This window comes from Aegilops tauschii, chromosome 6, assembly GCF_002575655.3.
Source record: "Aegilops tauschii subsp. strangulata cultivar AL8/78 chromosome 6, Aet v6.0, whole genome shotgun sequence".
NCBI lineage: Eukaryota > Viridiplantae > Streptophyta > Magnoliopsida > Poales > Poaceae > Aegilops > Aegilops tauschii.
In genome coordinates this window covers 177319921-177342656 of record NC_053040.3, presented here as the reverse complement: position 1 = coordinate 177342656, position 22736 = coordinate 177319921, and positions in this window count along the sequence as shown.

Here is a 22736-nt window from a genome sequence, read left to right as displayed (position 1 = left end):
AAGTTCATGATTAATTCCAGTAAATAATTCATGACTAAGACAAATACTAGCATGCAACAATCTAGCAAACTAGAAGAACAGCAAAACAGCAGCAGCATCGCACATGAAACAACAGCTGTAGAGATAGACATGAACAGATGATGTTGGACGTACTGTTCGTTAGCTATTGTGGGTGCGACTGTGTTGATGACGATGCTGGCTACGATCTGTTGTTGACGGGATGAAGATGATGATGAGTAGCACCGCCCGACTTGGACCGAAGACGACCCGTGATGACGAATTTGAGTAGTCACGCAGAGCGCTTCCCAAAAACCTAATTCGTCCTCTCCCGGTGCAGGATCGCAAGGACGAACGGTTCCAGAGACCTACTGTCCCACGCGCCGATGCACGCCGGCGTTTGGGATGGAGTAGACTACGACGGCGGCGCAAGTTTCGAGATGAGGCAAAACCCTAGGTGTTTTCGATGTGTCTTTGGCCGCAGCCGGTAGCTGTATATATATTAGGACCAGAGGCGGTATTGTGTCACGATCACAATCCCAAACCGACTTGGTTTCTAATTCGTATACTTACCGAACAAGAAATCGTAAACTTGTATGCCAAAAAATAAAACGGCAAAAGGAAGCTGCGCCCCTGCAAGGAGACGGACCGGATTTCGGCGGACCATTCACACGCATGTCGCACTTATGCCTCGCCTCGCCTCGCCATGCCACGGCCCGACCAGGCGAGGCGAGGCGAGCGAGCGCGCGCGTGTGGTCTTCCCTTTCTCTTCTCACACGCCACTTAGAGTGGTGGAGAGAACCCACTATATAAAGAGGTCCAACTCTTCTTCAACTTCCGAGGTGGGACTAAACTTTAGCACCACCACTTGCCATTTTACATGGGCCACTATTTGAGATTTCAGAGATAGCTATGGGCCTAGCCCATTAATTCTAACAATCCCCCACCAGATCTCAAATACCCATTTAGAGATTTGCCTTCTCTCACCACTTGTTTAATATACCAGTGTTTCAGCAGAGACTGTTAAGTTGAACTTCTGCCTAGAACTTAAGCTACATCCATTCACAACTTGACAATGGACTATGCCTTGAATTGCTAGTTTTGTGTGAACAGGTTTCACTCAAAGTCTTAACCAGTACCTGGCCGCCAGTAGGCTACCCCGCGGTTTGGAGCTTATACGTCATACTCCCTGGTCTCTTCGTGAGCTTACTAGAGATCACCCAAATCTCATAGATTGCGACTTTTACAGTCAAAACTCATATAGGTGTGTTCTTTCAAGACTGCTCTGTAGGACAGCATATTTGCTAATTATAGCCAATAGAACCACATTAAGGCATGTTGCCAACCTTCCTTACAGCTCTGAGAGTTTTGCATCTTCACTTGGAGACGGTCATTAGTTATTACTCTCCTCAGTTAACCAATAGCTTGTTCTTCCCAGATCCTAATTCACGGGATCTCTAATCACAAAGGTTGGGTTACTACTATGGTGTAAAATCTATGGGTCTCGTACCCATCTCCCTCGATGCAATATCTATCACATTTCGTGATAGTCCCTTTGTAAAGGGATCTGCCAGGTTTTTGTCTGTTTGAATATATGTGACAGTTATTACTCCGGAGTTTCTCAACTTCCTGACAGACTTCAAACGTCTCTTCACGTGTCTTGATGACTTCGCATTATCTTTAGAATTGTTCACTTTAGCGATAACCGTTTGGTTGTCATAATTCATAAGAATAGCCGGTACAGGTTTTTCAACCACAGGCAAGTCCATCAAGAGCTCACGCAACCACTCTGCCTCAACAGTAGCTGTGTCCAAAGTAGTTAGTTCTGCTTCCATAGTTGACCTCGTCAATATGGTTTTCTTGCAAGACCTCCATGACACTGCGCCACCTCCATGAGTAAATACATACCCACTTGTTGCATAGAGTACATCAACATCAGAGATCCAATTTGAACCACTATATCCTTCTAGCACAACAGGATGCCCTAAATAAATAATTCCGTAACTCATAGTACCTCTCAGATAGCACAAGACCCTTTCTAGTGCATGCCAATGATCATCACCCGGGCAGGACATGAACCTACTCAGTTTGCTCACAACAAAAGAGATATCTGGTCTTATAGCGCTAGCTAAGTACATGAGTGAACTGACAATTTGAGAGTATCTTAATTGATCTCTCGTTTCTTTCTTGTTCTTTCTGAGTGTCACACTGGGATCATAAGGTGTTGGAGAAGGCTTGCTATCCATAAAACCGAATCGGTTCAAGACCTTCTCAACATAGTGAGATTGCGTTAACGTAATCCCACTCTCATCCTTAATAAGTTTGATGTTTACAATTACATCGGCTTCTCCCAGATCTTTCATGTCAAAACTTTTTGATAGAAAAGACTTGACCTCATTAATTGCATTAATGTTTGTACCAAAGATCAGTATGTCGTCCACATACAAACATAATATGACACTATTGCCCCCACCATGGCGATAGTAAACACACCTACCAGCCTCGTTAATGACAAATCCTGCAGAAGTCAGAGTTCTTTCAAACTTCTCATGCCATTGCTTAGGTGCCTGTTTCAGACCATACAAAGATTTTAACAACTTGCACACCTTTCTCTCTTCACCCTTTACTACAAACCCGTCAGGCTGATCCATATAGATTTCCTCTTCCAACTCTCCACTAAGGAAAGATGTCTTTACATCCATTTGATGAATGATAAGACCATAAGAGGCAGCCAAGGAAAATAACACTCGAATGGTGGTCATTCTAGCAACGGGTGAATAGGTGTCAAAGTAATCTTCGCCTTCTTTCTGAGTGTAGCCCTTGGCCACTAGCCGTGCCTTGTACTTATCAATAGTACCATCAGGCTTTAGCTTCTTTTTGAACACCCACTTACAGCCCACAGGTTTACAACCATATGGTATATCAGTTAGCTCCCAAGTTCCATTAAAAAGAATTGAGTCCATCTCATTATGAACAACTTCTTTCCAATCATCTACATCCGGAGATGCATATGCCTTTGCAATCGTCTTGGGTGTGTCGTCCACAAGGTATACAATGAAATCATCACCAAAGGATTTTGCAATCCTTTATCTCTTGTTCCTTATAGGAACTTCACTGTTATCCTTCTCAAGGACTTCCTCATGTGATTGTTCGAAATATTCATCAGTTGTACTAGATTCAGGAATTATCTGAGAAGAAAATCTAGCAATGCTATGCATATCTTTCATTGGAAATATGTTCTCAAAAAATGTTGCATCACGAGATTCCATTATAGTATCAACATGCATATCAGGTACTTCAGATTTTACCACTAAAAATCTATAAGCAATGCTCCGTTGAGCATACCCTAGAAAGACACAATCCACTATCTTTGGTCCAAGTTTGCGTTTCTTAGGAATAGGAATATTGACCTTTGCCAAAAATCCCCAAGTGCGCAAATAAGAAAGTGATGGTTTTCTCCCAACCCACTCCTCATAAGGGGTTTTCTCCTTATTATTGTTAGGAACTCTATTGAGGACATGACATGAAGTCAAAACAGCCTCCCCCACCATGCCTTAGATAAACCAGCAGTGTCTAACATGGCATTCACCAAGTCAGTCAATGTGCGGTTTTTCCTCTCGGCAACTCCATTTGATTGGGGTGAATACGGAGGCGCCCTCTCATGAATAATACCATGTTACTCACAAATTCATCAAATACTTTGGGAAAATACTCTCCACCACGATCGGACCTAAGACGCTTGATCTTTCTCTCTAGTTGATTTTCAACTTCAGCTTTATAGATTTTAAAGTAGTCTAATGCTTCACCTTTAATTTGCAACAAATAAACATAGCAAAATCTAGTCGCATCATCAATCAAAGTCATGAAATATCTCTTTCCACCTTTTGTCAACACACCATTCATCTCACAAAGATCAGAATGTATGAGTTCTAGAGGTGCCAAGTTTCTCTCCTCGGCAGCCTTATGAGGCTTTCGAGGTTGCTTCGATTGCACACAACTATGACACTTAGAACCTTTGGCAACGGTGAAATTCGGAATTAAACTCATACTGGATAGCCGAGACATTAAACCAAAATTAATATGACATAAATGAGAGTGCCAAATACTTGCATCATCATTAACACTAGCACAAATTTGGTTTACTGACTTATTGCAAAAATCTGAAAGGGAAAAAGGAACAAGCCTCCGCACTCATAGCCTTTGCCTATAAATTGTGCAAACCTTGACACGATTACTTTATTCGACTCTAAAACTACCTTAAACCCATCTCGACGTAGAAGGGATAACTAGATTCTTGTTCATAGTAGGGACATGCTGCACGTTCCTTAGTTGCACGATCTTTCCCGAAGTAAACTTCAGATCCAGCGTGTCGATGCCATGAACAGAAGCATGTGACCCATTCCCCATTAGGACGGAAGAATCCCTTGCGACCTGATAAGAAGTAAACAGGGAGACGTCAGCACACACATGAACATTAGCACCCGAATCAATCCACCACGAAGATGATTGAAATACTGAAAGCACAATAGGTAAATTACCACACCCATCAGTATTGCTAGCGGTCACCATGTTGACAGTCTTGGAGCTTGTTTTCCCTCTGCGGTCTGCACGTTCAGGGCATTCCTTGGAAAAGTGTTCGGGCTTCCCACAGGCGTAGCACTCTAGCTCAGCCTTGTTGAACTTCTTCTTCTTGAAGGTAGTAGTCTTGGTAGGCTTGTTGAAACAGGTTTGTTCTTCCCTTTGTTCTTGTTCTGTGGGTACCTCTGCACCATATTGGCGGTAGGCTGAACCTCACCTCCTTTCTCAGTAGTGTCGTTAGCCCGAGCTTTTTCTTCAACATCAAGAGATTCAATCAGATTTTCAACTGATATCTCCTGTCTCTTATGTTTCAGAGTTGTGGCGGAATTCCTCCATGAAGGAGGCAACTTTGCAATCATGCACCCAACCAGGAATTTGTCGGGTAGAACACACTTAAGGAGTTCAAGTTCCTTCACAATGCACTGTATCTCATGAGCTTGTTCAACCACAGAACAGTTATTCAACATCTTGTAGTCATGAAAACTCTCCATGATGTACAGTTCACTGCCTGCATCTGTTGCACCGAATTTTGCATTTAGTGCATCCCACAGAGTCTTTCTGTCATCTATGTGCATGTACACATCACACAGACGGTCAGCAAGAACACTCAGAATGCATCCCACAAACATAGTATTGGCTTCCTGGAATTTTCTCTGATCTTCGTCAGTCATTCCCTCTGGAGCACCAACACTAACGTGGAAAACTTTCAGAGCAGTAAGTTAGAGCGTGGTCTTCACCTGCCACCTCTTAAAGTGCACACCGGTAAACTTATCCGGCCTCAGTGCATCAGCGAATCCAGCCATAGTTAACTCAGGAAATTGCCTACAATGAGGTTTTTGGATTGTTGGAAAATTAGGCAAGTTCATGATTAATTCCAGTAAATAATTCATGACTAAAACAAATACTAGCATGCAACAATCTAGCAAACTAGAAGAACAGCAAAATAGCAGCAGCAGCGCACATGAAACAATAGTTGTAGAGATAGACATGAACAGATGATGTTGGACGTACTGTTTGTTAGCTATTGTGGGTGCAACTGTGTTGATGACGATGCTAGCTACGATCTGTTGCTGACGGCAATGAAGACGACGATGAGTAGCACCGCCCGACTTGGACGGAAGACGACCCGTGATGAAGAATTTGAGTAGTCACGCAGAGCGCTTCCCAAAAACCTAATTCGTCCTCTCCCGGTGCAGGATCGCAAGGACGAACGGTTCCGGAGACCTGTTGTCCCACGCGCCGATGCACGCCGGCGTTTGGGATGGAGTAGACTATGACGGCGGCGCAAGTTGCGAGATGAGGCAAAACCCTAGGTGTTTCCGGTGTGTCTTTGGCCATAGCTGATAGCTGTATATATATTAGGACCAGAGGCGGTATTGTGTCGCGATCACAATCCCAAACTGACTTGGTTTCTAATTCGTATACTTACCAGACAAGAAATCATAAACTTGTCTGCCAAAAAATAAAACGGCAAAAGGAAGCTGGGTGGACCATTCACGCGCATGTCGCACGTACGCGCCACCTCGCCCCGACCCGGCCCGGCCAGGCCAGGCGAGCGAGCGCGCGCGCGTGGTCTTCCCTTTCTCTTCTCACACACCACTTAGAGTGGTGGAGAGAACCCACTATATAAAGAGGTCCAACTCTTCTTCAACTTCCGGGGTGGGACTAAACTTTAGCACCACCACTTGCCATTTTACATGGGCCACTATTTGAGATTTCAGAGATTGCTATGGGCCTAGCCCATTAATTCTAACAGCTTTTACCATCACTTCGTCTCTTCCCAAGGCAGCGACACCACCCAGCCAATCACCACCACCGCTTGCGGCTTGCCTACATAAAATCATGAGAAATCCCCACGGCGGTGCTGTAAGATCACCTTGGCGACCTCGACAGTGACCGACTGGTCTAAGATCTAAGCTAGCTGCTCTTTGTAGAAACCAGTAGAAGTAGGCATGTGACTCAGATTTATTCTTTGGTGTGCATGTGTGCCCTGCTGCCCACCAACTCTTGGTCTACAACTCGCCTATCTCTGTACCAGCTCTTGGTCTACAACTCGCCTATCTCCATGCTCAATACGACCAAGCTCGATGCGGAGGCCGCATACGTCTGCTAGAGCTATATCCAGGCCCTACAATTTTTGGATCACCGACTCTATGGGTGCCAGGACCGGAGTCGCCCTCATCCACCAAGTGGATCAAGGAGGCCCGCCACCTAGACTCTACATTGCAACATTATGTGTTTTCCTATAAAAAGTAAAGAACCTTCTCTAATAAACGTAAATGTAACCTTTTGGTTTTATAGTCTCAACTTTTCTACACTCCAATACCGGAAGGATTTGTTGGTTTTATTTAATGACCTTCTTGAATGTCGTTCACTTAGAAAAGTAGTAATACAATCTATGATATTAAAGCAAATTATTTGTCATATTAAAGTGCAAAAGGCCCTATAGGAGTCAAATCATGGCTTTTATGGTTCTACTATAATTTGCAAGATCTAAGATTTATGCAAGTGTACAATTAGAGAAGAGCCAATTCAATTGATTTTCACATTCAGAATTGTACGTTAGCAGTAGCACTTCAATTTTTTTTTCATGTTTGATTAGCTTGCTAGGTGGTTATCACTAAGCATGTTGGAACGATGAGCATAACCTAACTTTAGTACCTCATTTTTTTCAAGCTCTGAGACATGCACATTCAAGAATAAGTATGGCTACATACTTTCTATACCTGTGAGCTTCATAAAGGATTTTGAATGTGTGCATCTTGTTCAAGAGATCTAATATGTACATTTAACTAAAAAATATAAGTTTCCATTAACAATACATATTGATGAAAATTTGGAATTCAGATTAGTCTACAACAGAGAATTTGTGGTAAAATTACACTAAAAATAGTGAGGCCCTTGGTTGTAGTTTCGATCTTGAGGACATTGCATAGGGAGCTCGGTTTTACAAAAGTACATTCATATAGTAGGCTAAGAACCCCGCGAGCAAATGGAAGTGCATCAAATTGAACACACACCTCTTCTTTTAGCATGAGAACACGCCATAGGAAGCCCTTGAACATGTCCTTTCGGCCACAGAAACATCTCTGTGCCACCACATTATTTTTTTATAAAAATGCACAAAATTCTAAACCATGTCAGAAACCCTAGAAATATCATAAGCAAGTAAACTACAAGTAATTGCTAAAAATCGAGCAGGGGGCGCCTTTCTTGTCAACTATAAGGGTCATGAACATGACATGCTCAAAGGACACATCGTCCAAATCGAGGTAGTCCATGGATGCAATGGGAAAACAAAAATCACACTTCTCTAGCCCCAATAAGTATGGCTCAAGTATGATATCAGTATATCTTTGTAAACAATATGCTTAATAGCAATAAAATAAACCATCAACATGATTTTGAACTTATTCCCAAGTTACAAATATGTAGTAAAAATGTACAGTGTCCCTAGCATAGCTTCACAACACTGTTCATCTCTTCCCTTCCCGCCTTCACCTCTCTGATAACCACCATGCACTTGATAGGCTTTGTTTCTCCCAAACATTAAAGTATATGGGGCCTCATTTTGCTCTCCCCCATTCCCTTCTGGCTTGCCCACCCAGCAACCTATTGTGATGGATTAAGTTCCACCCTGAATATAGATAGTGAGGGGAGAACTTGCAGTCTGTAGCCATGTAACCACTTTAGAAAGGCATTCCTCAGACTAAGCCCACCAATAACAATTGTGCCTATCAGCTTCGGTGGACGAATTAGTGAATTCAATGACACCTAGATTGCCACTGAAATATTTGGACATATTTAATATATTATTTGAAATATTTGATTTTTTAGTAAATGAAGTTTGAGTATGTTTTGAACATACAAATTGTTTGGTGGAATCATGCAAAAGCAATTACGGGAATTCAACATAATTACTACACAGAGCATGACACCCATAGCAGTAGCATGTGTACAATTTGAGAAAATACAATTGTGCTTAGTTTGATCTTGGTGAGCAGAACCTACAAAATATACATAGTTCACAATTAACCACCAGTCTGGACAAGTGAATGCAAGAGCCAACATAACTTAACCTGCATAACTATACCGGGGAAACCAGAAAAAAATCGAGTAAATGCACTGAACATCATTCATCAAGCATACAGTTCTTAGTGTGTTGACTTCAATCCGAACATGAATTTAAATAGGATGGAGCCTGAACATTGAACTTAGTAGTGACAATCTATATTATCTTCTCAATGCCAACATATGTCAAGATAATTCTATATGTTTGCTGAAAATGAAAGATACTAAAGTGACACATGCTCGAATTTTTAAATCAGATGACTGTCGAAAAGAAGCCAACCAAGAAAAGTAAATAAACATCAAGTGTTGAAAGAAAATGATGGACCCTAAGGCCATTAACTGATAAAAGAGAGCAGTCAAGCAATCTAGAGTAGCAGGAATCTAATAACAAGACCTTACCTTCATAAAAATAAGGGAAGACCACTTCCTTCACAGCCTTCCTACAAGTACAGAACATACTCAATTAGCATTGTTTCAGTCTCATTTTTTGCAAATAGAGAGTGTAATAATTACCACCTATTTCTTTTGCCACTAAAAATTTCTACCCCTGACTGACCTCCCGTAGTAGATTCGGGAAAAAAACTCATCACTTACAATATCATAGCTGCACACTCCATGTCAAAGTAGAACATATATCAAGGATTCTGTGACAACCAGCCATGGCCAGATCAGTTGGCTTTTAATTTCATTCCATCTCATAATCCAGAGCCCACTCTCTCTCAATGGAAATTAAACTTAGGATTGTCTTATTGTTAACATTCAGAAATTTAAATCAAAGGAAATCTATAACCAATTCCAATGCTTGCATTAAGCTGTAATTACATGATCTGTAAATGCTGCAAATGCAGAAGTACCACACAACTATGCCATAGCCCTAAGAAATATTTCTCTGCTATCCTTCTTAAAACTCCGAAAGAATGCATATATACTATACCCAATTTCACTCACGTGTATTCATGAGCTATGATAAGCACAAAAAATAAACTATGGCAGTAACAACAAATAACAACAAAGAAGTAATTGCAATCAGTGCAACACACTACATTTGCCGGCATGGAGATCCTAATACTTTTGTACCCTGAACTTTATATTCTTTCCGCGCCACTGCCATTAGCATAGACTTCATTATTGATGTAGGGTGGAACCCTAGATGGCCGATCTTTCACGAAAGGAGCGGATCCCAACTAAGAACACGAAGAACATGAGGGGAAACACAAGGGAAAGCACAAGAGAATCACTCAAACCAACAAGATATAGTCACACATGTGCTAGATCCTCGAAACACGAGAGGAGGTACAAGATCCACGATCAACAAAGGACGATACAAAGGTAACCGGTTCTTCTCCTAGAGGAGGTCTTGATGGGGCCACCCAAGAGGGGGTCTTGAATCCAAGGGGGATCTTCTCCGTAGAGGGGTCGCGGTCTCTCCCAAGGAGTAGATCCGTATGGATGAGCAAAGCTCTATCTCACATATGAGCTAAACCAATGCTAACCCTAGAAAGAGGGAGAAGGAGGAGTATATATAGTCTAGGTGGGCGAAGGGGTACATGGGCCTCGACCCTTTACTGTGCGCAGATAGACGGGGCCGGATGTCCGGGCCTTCGTGAGGAGTCGGATGTCCGGGGCTGGGGCCAGATGTCCGGGTTGACGGGAGCTTCTCTTATGTTCTCTGGACAGAGCTTGTCTGGATGTCTGGGCGTTGGGGTCAGATATCTGGTGGCTCAGGACGGGCCAGATGTCCGGGCTGGGGGTCCGGATGTCCGGGCTGGCGGGGTCGGCCTCGGTGCTCTCTGGATAGAGGGTGCCGGATTTCCGGGCTTCTGGCCGGATTTCCGGGCTGGGCCGGATGTCCAAGCTGGGGCCGGATGTCCGGGGCCTGTAGGTGCTTGGCTGTTGGGATGCTGCTGTAGTGGATGCCTCCTAGGGCCGGATGTCCGAGCCTGGGGCCGGATGTCCGGGTCCTGGAGCTGCCTTCTTCTCCTTCCGACGTTCCTCTTCATTCATGGACTTGGCGACTTGTCCGTCTTCACGAGCATCTTCGGGGGGGGGGGGGGGGTCCTCTTGACACCTAATCATGCACAACGTCTCGGACTTAGGTAGTAGCCATGTCTCGAGTGGATCATATGTGATATCACTAAGGAAGGAAGTCACCTCGTTCTCGAGAGCTCTAGCTCGTGCTCGTGTCATAGGTCCTCTTGGCTCTTAATGAGACGATGGTAGGTCCATGGGGATGACCGTAGGATGCTCCGCATCATCTCCCCTCCCTTGGGAAAGATCCGACCTCGGATCAAAATCTTCATCACCATGGTACGGGGAGAGATCTTTGATGTTGAAGATGTCGCTCACGGAGTACTTGTCGTGTGGGATGTCGATCTTGTAGGCGTTGTTGTTGTAGCGTGCAAGCACCTTGAAGGGTCCATCGGCTCGTGGTAGGAGTTTGGACTTGCGTTCATTGGGGAAGCGGTCCTTGCGAAGGTGTAGCCACACAAGATCGCCAATGTTGAATATGATGGGTTGCTTGTTGACGTTGAGCTTGGTCGCGAGTCGTTGTACTTGGCGCTCGATGGTGTGCCTTGTATCTTCATGCATCTTCTTGAGGTAGTTTACTCGGGCACTCGCGTCCATATTTGTGCGCTCTTGTAGTGGTAGAGGAAGAATGTCCAATGGGGACAACGGGTTGAAGCCGTGGACGACTTCGAAGGGGGACTTGCCGGTAGTCTTACGTCTTGCACGGTTGTAGGCGTACTCGGCGATAGGTAGGCACTCCTCCCACTCCTTGATGTTCTTATTTATCAACACGCGTAGTAGAGTGGAGAGCGTACGGTTCGTCACCTCCGTTTGGCCATCGGTTTGTGGATGGTATGCCGTTGAGAATAGTAGCTTGATCCCTAGCTTGGCGCACAAGGTCTTCCAAAAGTAACTCAAGAACTTGACGTCGCGGTCCGAGACAATCGTCTTTGGCACTCCATGTAGGCGCAATATTTCCCTACAAAATAAATTTGCAACATGTGAAGCATCGTCTATCTTGTTGCATGGTATGAAATGTGCCATTTTAGAGAATCGGTCCACAACAACAAACATAGAATCCTTGCCATTTCTAGTCCTAGGCAAACCAAGCACAAAATCCATGCTAATATCTTCCCATGGTTGGTATGGAATTGGAAGCGGCATATAGAGTCCATGAGATTGAGCTTTAGACTTATCTTTGCGACATGTAGAGCATCGGTTGGTGAAGCGGTTGATGTCGCGAAACATCTTGGGCCAAAAACAGTTCTTGGAGAGCGTAGCAAATGTCTTGTCGCGTCCAAAGTGTCCCATTAGTCCTCCTCCATGAGATTCTTGCAAAAGCAACAAACGAAGATTTGACTCGGGGATGCAAAGTTTGTTAGCTCTCATAAGATAATCATCTTTGATGTAATAGCGTTCCCAAGATGTATGCGTCAAACACTTGGCATAAGGAATAGCAAAAGTAGGATCATCCGCATACAAGTCTTTTATGTGCTCAAAGCCAATGACATTCAATTCAAGTTGAGTAACAAGCATGCATATACGACAAAGTGCATCCGCCACAACATTTTCCTTTCCTTTGATATACTTGATGACATTAGGAAATGACTCAATAAACTCACTCCATTTAGCATGACGCTTGTTCAACTTAGTTTGACCCTTAAGATATTTAAGCGTTTCATGATCGGTATGGATGATAAATTCATGAGGGTGAAGGTAATGTTCCCATTCATGCAAAACTCGCACTAAAGCATATAGCTCTTTGTCATATATGGGGTAATTGAGTTGCGCTCCTGAGAGTTTCTCACTAAAGTATCCTATGGGGCGCTTCTCTTGCGTTAACACACCTCCTATGCCATTACCGCTAGCATCGCAATGAATTTCAAAAGGTTTGTCAAAGTTGGGTAATGCAAGCACGGGAGCATGAGTAAGCAAATTCTTAAGCTCATTGAATGCGCTATCTTGCGAGGGTCCCCAAACAAAGGGTGTATTCTTCTTGCTCAAAGCATGTAAAGGAGATGCAATAGTGCTAAAATCCTTCACAAATCTATGGTAGAAACCGGATAAACCAAGGAAACTGCGCACTTGTTGCAAATTGGTTGGTTGGGGCCAAATTTTAATAGCATTGATCTTAGATTCATCAACATGAACACCCTTAGAAGATACTACAAAACCCAAGAAAACAAGCTTATCAACACCAAAAAGGCATTTGTCCATATTAGCATAGAGACGCTCTTTTCAAAGAGTTTGTAACACAGTGCGAAGGTGGGTGACATGATCTTTGAGAGATTTGCTAAAAACAAGGATATCATCGAAGTAGACCACAACAAACTCACCAATGTAAGGGCGACACACATAATGCATAAGACGCATGAAAGTACCGGGTGCTTCCGATAAACCCATAGGCATGACTAACCACTCATACAAACCAAACTTTGTTTTGAAAGCGGTTTTCCATTCATCACCCTCTTGTATGCGTATTTGATAGTAACCACTTTTGAGATCAATTTTGGAAAAAATAGTGGCACCGCTAAGTTCATCGAGCATAGCGTCAAGGCGTGGAATGGGGTACCTATAGCGAACGGTGATAGCATTGATAGTTCTACAATCGGAACACATGCGAAAGCTACCGTCTCTTTTTGGTACAAGAATGATCGGTACGACACAAGGACTCAAATTTTGACGCACATGTCCATTGTCTATGAGATGTTTGACTTGCCTTTGTATTTCTTTGGTTTCTTCGGGGTTGACTCGGTAGGGAGCCTTGTTTGGAAGTGGTGCTCCGGGTATGAGGTCGATGCGGTGCTTGATGCCTCGTAGTGGAGGTAGACCCAGAGGTAGCTCGTCGGGGAAAACATCTTGGAATTCCCGCAATAGAGAATATAACACCAAAGGTAGATTGTGAGAGGTGTTAGTTTTTGGTGCCTCATCCTTGAACAAGAGGACATAGTGCATAACACTTGATGGGTTCTCACACACTTCTCTCATCTCACGTTTGGTGGAAAATAGGACTAAGTTCTTCTTGTCGCTCATCGTGGAGGCACTCAATTTTGGCTTGTGGCGCTCACTCTCTTTTTGGTGGTTCGCTCTCTCACTATTCTCTCCATGATGGGTGGATTTCTTGTCGGCGATCACTTGGCTTGGAGACATAGGTCGTAGCACATTCTCCTTTCCTTTCATCTTGAAGCTATATTGATTTGTACGCCCGTTGTGAATGACACCTCGGTCAAATTGCCATGGCCGTCCAGGAAGGAGGTGGCAAACGGTCATCAGAATGACATCACACTCGAAAGTGTCTTCGTAAGCTCCGATCTTGAAAGAAACTTGTACCCTATGCTCGACTTGCATAGTGCCGGAGTCGCTTAGCCATTGAACCTTGTAGGGGTGCGGCTGCTTCATCTTGACCAATTGGAGCTTGGAGCATAGTTCTTCACTTGCTAGGTTATGGCAACTCCCTCCATCGATGATGACCTTGACGGACCTTCCATTGATGCCGGCCTTGGTGTGGAAGATATGGCATCTTTGATCTTCGTCTTGTTGATGTTGAAAGTCTAGACCTTGGAGACAACGAGAGCAGGGCTCGAATCTTCGTCACAAAAGACTTGATCATCTTCATCTTCGTTCACGCGCCGGTGCATGACCACTTGCTCAAGGGCTTCCATCTCCTCTTCACTCATGGAGTCATAGGTTCCGTCGTCATTGAGGATCATGGTGCGCTTGTTTGTAAACTCAAAGGACTTGTGGCCTCGGCCGCCGCATGTGAAGCATTTGAAGGAACTTGTCTTGATGGTCTCATCAGTTGGGGTAGATGATGATGAAGCTTTTGGCTTGAAGTTGCTTGAAGTATGTCGGTGTACAAAAGTAGGGGCACTCCTTTTTTACCCCTTTACTTGTGCACGGGCAGTCGGAGCCACGCCCACGGCCACACTTAGCAGGGCAGAGGAGGGAAGCCGGAGAGAAGCCGAAGCACAAGACAACCAAGGCAACGCCAAGACCAGAAACACAGGAGAGCAAGAGGGCGAGGTGGACTCCCTCAGCAAGATCCTTGCCGAGGCAGCCTCCGCGGCCCCGACAAGAGCCTTGCCAAGGCAACTTGCTCGATGCCAGCGGAGCAAGCCACCCTTGAGCCCACGGGTTCCAACCCAACCAACTACATTGGAACCAAGGCTCGGGAGGCGCCTCTGTGGTGGCATGCAGATCTTCGTCAAGATCATAAACATGTGAGATCAGATGAGGACCAGAAGACGGCGACCCTCGGCGGGATCCTAGCCGAGGAAATCCACAAGACCCCCGACAAGACCCTTGCCGGGGGCGACTGCAACGCCACGACAAGACCCTTGCCGGGCCCCCGGCAAGACCCTTGCCGAGGGCATCAGCGGGGCCACAGCCAGGCCCCCGTCTGCCAAGGCTCCACCGCCGTCCCCATGCAGCTGCCAGCTCAACCAGCTGAGCAGGCACCTGCGTGGTGGCATGCAGGTCTTCGTGAAGGCTCCACCACCGCGCCAGCCCAGCAGCCAGCCAACGTGGCGCCGCGATGCCTCATCAGCTCGGACGCGTGTCGAGGCCAGGCGAGGCGGTGACAGCTGGGACGTGCTTCCTTGCCGTCCCCGATAAAGCAAGGGGGGCACGTCGGCAGCGCATTAAATGCGTTTGTTCGACGGTCCCAGAGGGTAGGCTTATCGACTGTACACCTTTCCTGCTCCTGTGTGCCACTATGGCAACCCCTTTTGCCTATAAAAGGAGGCCCGAGGCGACCAGGAGAGGGATTCGGCTCTTTTGGGCAAGTTGCACCCCGTAGCTAGCTCAAGAACACAAGAACACTCAAATACATCCACCAAAGCAGGACTAGGGTATTACGCATCTTCGCGGCCTGAACCTGGGTAAACGATCCGTGTGCTTCCTGTCAGACCCGCTCTTTGCACAACCTCGCGCCCGCCAACCGTAGAAGGGATCCCAGTGATTCCATAGGTGTCGTTTCCACCGACATCTTTGGCGCGCCAGGTAGGGGGCGCGCAGTTGTGAGAATCTGGTCTAGCAGTCAGCCTAGCAGTTCTTCATCGCCATGGCTCCCAAGAAGAAGACGACCAAGCCAGACGACACCATCTGCAGATGCGGTGGGCGCCCTTGCAACGACAGAAAAGCTATGTCATGTGGAACTTTGAGCAATTTCTTTTTATATATAAGGCTATTATCCTCGAAGGTCCTGCCCATGTATGGAAAACCTGCACGCAAAGGGGCCCTTCCACAATTGGCAATGCCCTTGTTCTGTTTCGAGTCCGCTCAACAGCTCAAGCAGCCGCGTCGAGAGCGACAGGGTGGCCTTCCGCAATTGGCAACGCTCTCGACTCTGACTCAAGTCCAGCTCGACAGTTCGAGCGGCCGTGTTGAGGGCGGTAAGGTGGTTTGCCCGGCAGCAAGCACACCCGGCAGGCCATTGGGGATCCGTCCTCAAGGTGCCGCCCTGGGTTTACGCGCCGGCAAACCTACCCGGTTAACATAGGATGAACATACAAAGGAAGATCGAACAGGAAAATAACGTGCGTCATATCAAAAGTACTGCAGAGTTATATTACATCAAGTGTTGCTGTGGTTCTAACTAAAGATAAAAACTGTCTTGGTCATGAACCTGCAGCGGCAGTGAGAGATGGGGTGCCTGGCGCTGGCCCTCTACCCTCTGAATTCCACCGATGCGGCTGATGATAGGCTTGACACGCTCCTTGAGCGTCGCGAGGTTCGCATCCTCCGGCAAGCTATCCAGCGCGGCGTCGAAGTCAAGGTTGGGATTCCAGTATGCCATCTTGGTGAGGACCTTGGTCATAGCACCCTGGCAAAGCCTCTGGGCCTCGTCGACCAGGGAGGCCGCCCGATTGGAGTGGAGCTGCTCCAGGGCCCCGAAGACACCCTCGAAGAACAGGGTCAGCTTGGCGTTGGGGCTCACGTTGCGCTCCGGGGTGTACCTCACGTTTGGCATCCCCATGGTAGCCAGCTGCGTGGTGATCCTGCCGGCGATGCCTTCGAGGCGGCCGATCCATCGGTTCTCGCCCTCCACAAAATCCTTGTGGTTGGCGGCTTCGTTCCTCCGCAGTTGCTTCTCGGTCTCCAGATCCTTGGTCAGGGTCCCCTCCCGGGCCTTGGCCTCCGACAACATCCCCTCGAGACCCTCCAGCTTCAGCTTGAGGTCTTTGATGGAGCTGTTGGCCTCGGAAAGCTGTCCAGCCCTGCTGAGGGCCGCGCCCTGCGCCTCTGTCAGGGCGCCGTTGAGCGTGTCCTTCTCCTTGGACAACTTCAGGGCCTGGTCTTTCAGCCCGTCCCGCTCCACCTCCAGCTCCTTCACCCTGCCGGCATGAACCAGAGCCTGGGCATCGAGTGCCTCCTTGTGCCTCTGCTCCAGCTCCTGGGTCCGCTGCACGACGAGCTTCTCCACCTCCTCATCCTTGCCGCGGAGCGTTGCTGCAAGCTTCTCCTCATGCGCGGCAAGGTCCTCCTCCTGGGAGTTCAGCGCGGCCTGCTGCTGGTGCCGAGCCGCCTCGGCCTGGGCGGCCTCCTGCTTCGCCAGCTCCTGGGCCTTCTCGATATCGGCTCGCTTCATGGCAAGCGCCAGGTCGCGCTCGGCTAGCGCGTCCTGGGCGGCCTTCAGGTCCTTATGGGCCTGGCGGAACCAAGCCTCCGCCCTGGCGACGCACTCCTCGAGGTCCGCCTCCGCCTTTTCCACCATCGCCATCCTAGACTTGGCCTTGTCTAGGCGGGCGCGGTGGAGCGCCTGGAGCTCCTGAAAGTTGGTGCCCATGGCGTGGAGGAGCCGCTCCTCCTGGGAACCGCCGCCACCGGCGCTCGGCTCGTCAACAATCTCAAGCCCAGCGGCAGCAAGCACCTCGTCATCAAACACCTCCCCCTCGACGAGCGCCCCGGTGCTTGCCGTTCCTGGGAGGTGGACGAACAGGTCGTCGCTGTAAGTGCATCTAGTGCCCCTTAGTGATTTTGGTGTATTGAAGACTTATAGGTTAAGGGAGTAATGTGTTTATGAGTGTACACAGGTCTATAAGTCTATGAGGAGTTTGATATTTACAGAGAAAGTCGACCCCTAAAAATGAAGTTCTTCGACTGAAGACTTTGGATTTCTGAAGACTTTGGATTCTGAAGACTTTGGATTTCTGAAGACTTTGAAAGTGAATAAATTGGTGTGACCTTGAAGACTTGGCATTCATTCAAGGAACATGAAGCGTGAAGACTTTTGTTTTCGTAGTTTCATTTTGTCTTTCTTGAGTCATAGGAAACACTGTACTGTTAAAGGGGGTCGAGGAAATACTAAGGAAAAATTTCCACGTGGTGCTCAACTCAAAATCCTACACCTACCAATCCCTTCGAGTGAAGCCATTGGAAATCTCTTACAGTTCAGTCATATTATTCAGTGACAGAGACGAAGTTCTTCTGGTCTCTGAGAAATTTGTTCTGACTAAGGAGTTAGGAATTCGCCAGTGCGGATTGCCTACACAGAGGAACATGATAGCCCTGAGGAATTTGATACTCAAATTTCCGACCGTTGTTGTGCCTTGTGCCAGCTGTCCCAAAATATCTACCCACCTAACGGTCATATAATTGAAGGGCATTTATGTCTTATCATGTCGGGCTGCTCCCTAGGCTATAAATAGCCGCCCCCTACAACCACTAGCTGGTTGGCTGCTCCGAGAGAAACTAACACTTGTCATTTGAGAGCATCCCATCCTCCGAGGACTTTGAGCGAAAATCATCAAGTGAGGAAAACCCAAACCCAAACACCTACAAACCCAAAGTGATTGAGCATCACTGAAGAGATTGATCCTGCGTGGATCCGACGCTTGTTACCTTTGAAGACTGTGCTTCTTCCAGACGGTTAGGCGTCATGGTCTAGAGCATCCAAGAGGAATTGTGGATCGCCGAGTGACCGAGTCTGTGAAGGTTTGGAAGTCACCTGAAGACTTACCACGAGTGATTGGGCGAGGTCTGTGTGGCCTTAGCTCAAGGAGATTACGGTGAGGACTGTGTGTCCGGGACTGTATGTTCTCAGGTTTAAATACCTAGCCGCTCCAACCAGACGTACAACTGAGACAACAGTTGAAACTGGTCTACAAATCATTGTCTTCACTAAGCTTACTGGTTCCATTTCCTCAACTCTTTCATTTCCTCATAACTGTGTTGTGCACTTGTTCATATCTGTGTTTGAAGACTTTGACTGAAGACTTTCTCAATTTCCTCAGTTCAATTTCTTCAGTCTGTTTGTCTTCATCCTGTGTTATCCTGTGTTTACGCTTTCTGTACTCTGTGCTCATTTTCATTTCATCTTGATGACCATGCTTGTGTTCTGTTATGTTTACTTTTGAGTACTTATTCCGCTGCAAGTAGTTCTTCGCTAAGGAATTTCCTCACCCACAAATTCCTCAGTGAAGAATTCATAAAAACCGCCTATTCACCCCCCCTCTAGTCGATATAACGCACTTTCAATTGGTATCAGAGCAAGGTACTCCCTTGTTCTGTGTGATTTTGGTTTAACCGCCTGGAGTTTTAGTTATGTCGACCACAGGAATGAAGACCGTGTCATGCCCCATCTTTGACGGTCACGAGTATCCCAAGTGGAAGGCCATGATGAAGAAACGTCTCATGGCGATGAACAGTGAGCTGTGGACCGTCACTGAGATTGGTCTTACCGATCTGTGCAAGATGGCAGAAGCTGATGACATTCGCAAGTTCACCCTTCTCAACCTCACGGCGAAGGACGTCATCTGCTCCTGTCTATCTCAAAATCAGTTCAGGAACATCATGCATCTCGATCATGCGAAGCTTATCTAGGACCGTCTCTCTAAGGTCTATGAAGGTCATCGAACCCGTCATGATCCTTGGTTTGAGGACTTCAAGGAATCTCTCAAAGCGATGACATTCGAACCAGAATCATCATCTTCTACACCATGCCTTATGGCAAAAGATGCAAAGGTAACTGAATGCTATCTATCTGAATCCAGTGATGATGAATCTGGTGATGAATTTGGACCCAACTATGTCAAACTTGCTTCCCTTGCCACTAAACAACAAAGAGCTTTGGAAAAAGTTCAATACATGCTAAATAAGAGGGATGATATGTTGGGTGAAGAAATGGATCAGTCAAAAGCTTTGGCTGAGAGTCTTCAGAGACTTCGGACTAGGTTTGACACCCTTCAAAGTCATCATAACACTCTCTTATCTGATCATGAGAAGCTTTCTTATGAATTCTTCAAAGAAAGCAAGATCTTGAGAAGCTAAGAGTGAGTTATGAAGATCTTCAGAAGGAGCGCGATTCATTACTTGCTCAACAAATCAGCGTTGCTCAGGAAGAATTTGTTCCTCCATGTTTGAAGTGCATTGAACGTGAATCTGCTAATTCTTCACCTGAATGTTCAAATGCCTGTAATGCTACAAATTCTTCAACTGTCTCTACTATCACTAATTCCTCATCTGAGGACATTGCTAGTATCACTGATGATGCAGGGCTGAAGGAATTGTATATGACAGGCATGTACAAAAGCCTCAAAGGGCATCAGACTTTTTGTGATGTGCTTAAAAAGCAGATCCTTAACAGGAACCCTAGGAAAGAGGGTATTGCCTTTGAGAGGAAACTCAATGCTGATGGTACATATTGGAAGCCTGAGCAGTACCCCAAAACCTCATGGGTTGCTGCAAAGGGACCTCCAGTTGATCCATCAAATTTATCTGGCTTTACATGTGATTCTCCTCATTCTGCTGATGAGTCATTTGACTCCAACTATAAACTGTTCAAAAATCAGAATGGTGAAGTATTTGCTAGATATGTTGGCACTAACTGCAGGAACGGTTCCCCTATGAAGAAAATCTGGGTTCCCAAAAGATGCCTTGAAAATCTTCAGGTGAATGTCATCATGACACCACCAGTGAAGAATAGGAACCCCAGATCAAATTCTTCATATGGACCAAATTCTTCATATGGATCCAAGTCCTCATACGGACCAAATTCCTCACGTGGATCAAATTCCTCAAAAGGATCAAAGTCCTCATATGAATATCACCGTGCTAACAACTCTGTTTCGCAGGGAAGAGTTAAGGTCTATGAATATGAGAATTATTCTTCTAATCATTATGTTCATAAGTCCTCGAAGAATTTCTCTGCTTATTCATATGCTTATCCTAACTCCTCTTATGTGAAACAAAATGGACTGGCTTCTATGCCACCTTTCTTGTATGGAGCTCGTAGAGTGATGAACTCTTTGCCACCCCTTTAGATGTGGGTGGTGAAGAAAAAGAACTAATTTCTTCTGCAGGGTCAGGTCTCCAGACGTGCGTAAACGTATGAAGAATTTGCTGGAGACCTGAGAATGCCTGAAAGGACGCAGGCTAATCATGAAGAAATGAACTTTCATTTCTCACGTCCTCATATTGTTTTACCTGTTCTATTACTTCATGAAATTGGTCTGATGAATTGTGATGTCATATTCTTCACTGCTGAAGTATATGAGTTCGTAAGCTGCACTAATTCATCTGCAGGATGATCAACCCAAAGCCAATGAGTGGGTCCTCAATAGTGGATGTACAAATCACATGACTGGTGACAAGAATATATTGATGGATGCTCCCTTATCACTATCGCATCTGAAGCATATCATGTTCGCTGACAAAGGCAAAAGTCAGGTATTGGGTCTAGGTAAGGTTGCGATCTCAAAGGATCGACACATGGACAAATTCATGCTTGTCGAGTCCTTAGGATACAACCTCATGTCTGTCTCAATGCTTTGTGATCTCGATATAGTCGTTGTCTTTGGCAAGTATCGTTGTGTTGTGATCATGGAAGCTGACAATTCCAAAGTCTTCGAAGGCTTTAGGAGAGGAGACTTGTATATTGTTGATTTCTCTACAGGACCTCAACCAGCCGTATGCCTACTTGCAAAAGCTTCAGAAGGCTGGCTATGGCATTGACGACTTGGTCATGCAGGCATGAGGAATTTGCACACGCTTGCGATGAAGAAGCATGTCATTGGCATTGATAATGTCAAATTCCTCAAGGATCACTTATGCAGAGCCCGTGAAGCTGGAAAGATGACCAAGGCCAAGCATCCAGCAAAGACTATCATGACCACTACTCGACCATTTGAATTGCTTCACATGGATCTTTTTGGTCCTAATCATTATTCTGCAGTTTCAAATGATGCATCTCAATATGGCTTTGTTATTGTTGATGATTACTCTCGTTACACATGGGTACATATTGTCACTTACAAACATGAAGTGCAGGAAGTCTTCAAATGATTTTCTTCGAGGGCTTCAACCAAATTTGTTGTGAAGATCAAGCACATCAGAAGTGACAATGGAACTGAGTTCAAGAATTCTGGTCTTGATGACTATCTTGATGAACTTGGTATTACTCATGAGTTATCTGCTCCTTGTACTCCTTAGCAGAATGGCGTCGTGGAGCGCAAGAACAAGACTCTTGCTGAGATGGCTCGCACTATGCTTGAGGAATACAAGACGCCTCGTCATTTTTGGATTGATGCAATTGATACTGCGTGCCACATCATCAACAGAGTATATCTTCACAAATTCTTGAAGAAGACTGCCTATGAACTCCTCACTGACAAGAAACCCGATGTGAGTTATTTCAAAGTCTTCAGTGCTAAATGTTGGATTAGAGATCCTCATCACAACTCAAAATTTGCACCGAAAGCACATGAAGGTTTTATGCTTGGTTACGGAAAGGACTCGCACACCTACATAGTCTTCAACAACATTCTTCACAAGGTTGTTGAAACTGTAGATGTGCGGTTCGATGAAACTAATGGCTCGCAAAGAGAGCACCTACCTTCTGTGATAGATGAACCAACACCTGAGGAAACTATCAAGTTCAAGGCTACTGAGGATGTCATTCCTACCGAATAATCTGCTGAAGAATTTATTCCAGAACGTGAAGAACGTTGAGCTAATGCACCTGAAGAAAATGCTGAAGAAAATGGTGCTGAAGAAAATGCTGATCAAATTCCTCGATGACAACCAGCTCATCCTCGCGTTGCAAACGAAGTGCAGATTGAGAAAATCATCGATGACATTGAAGC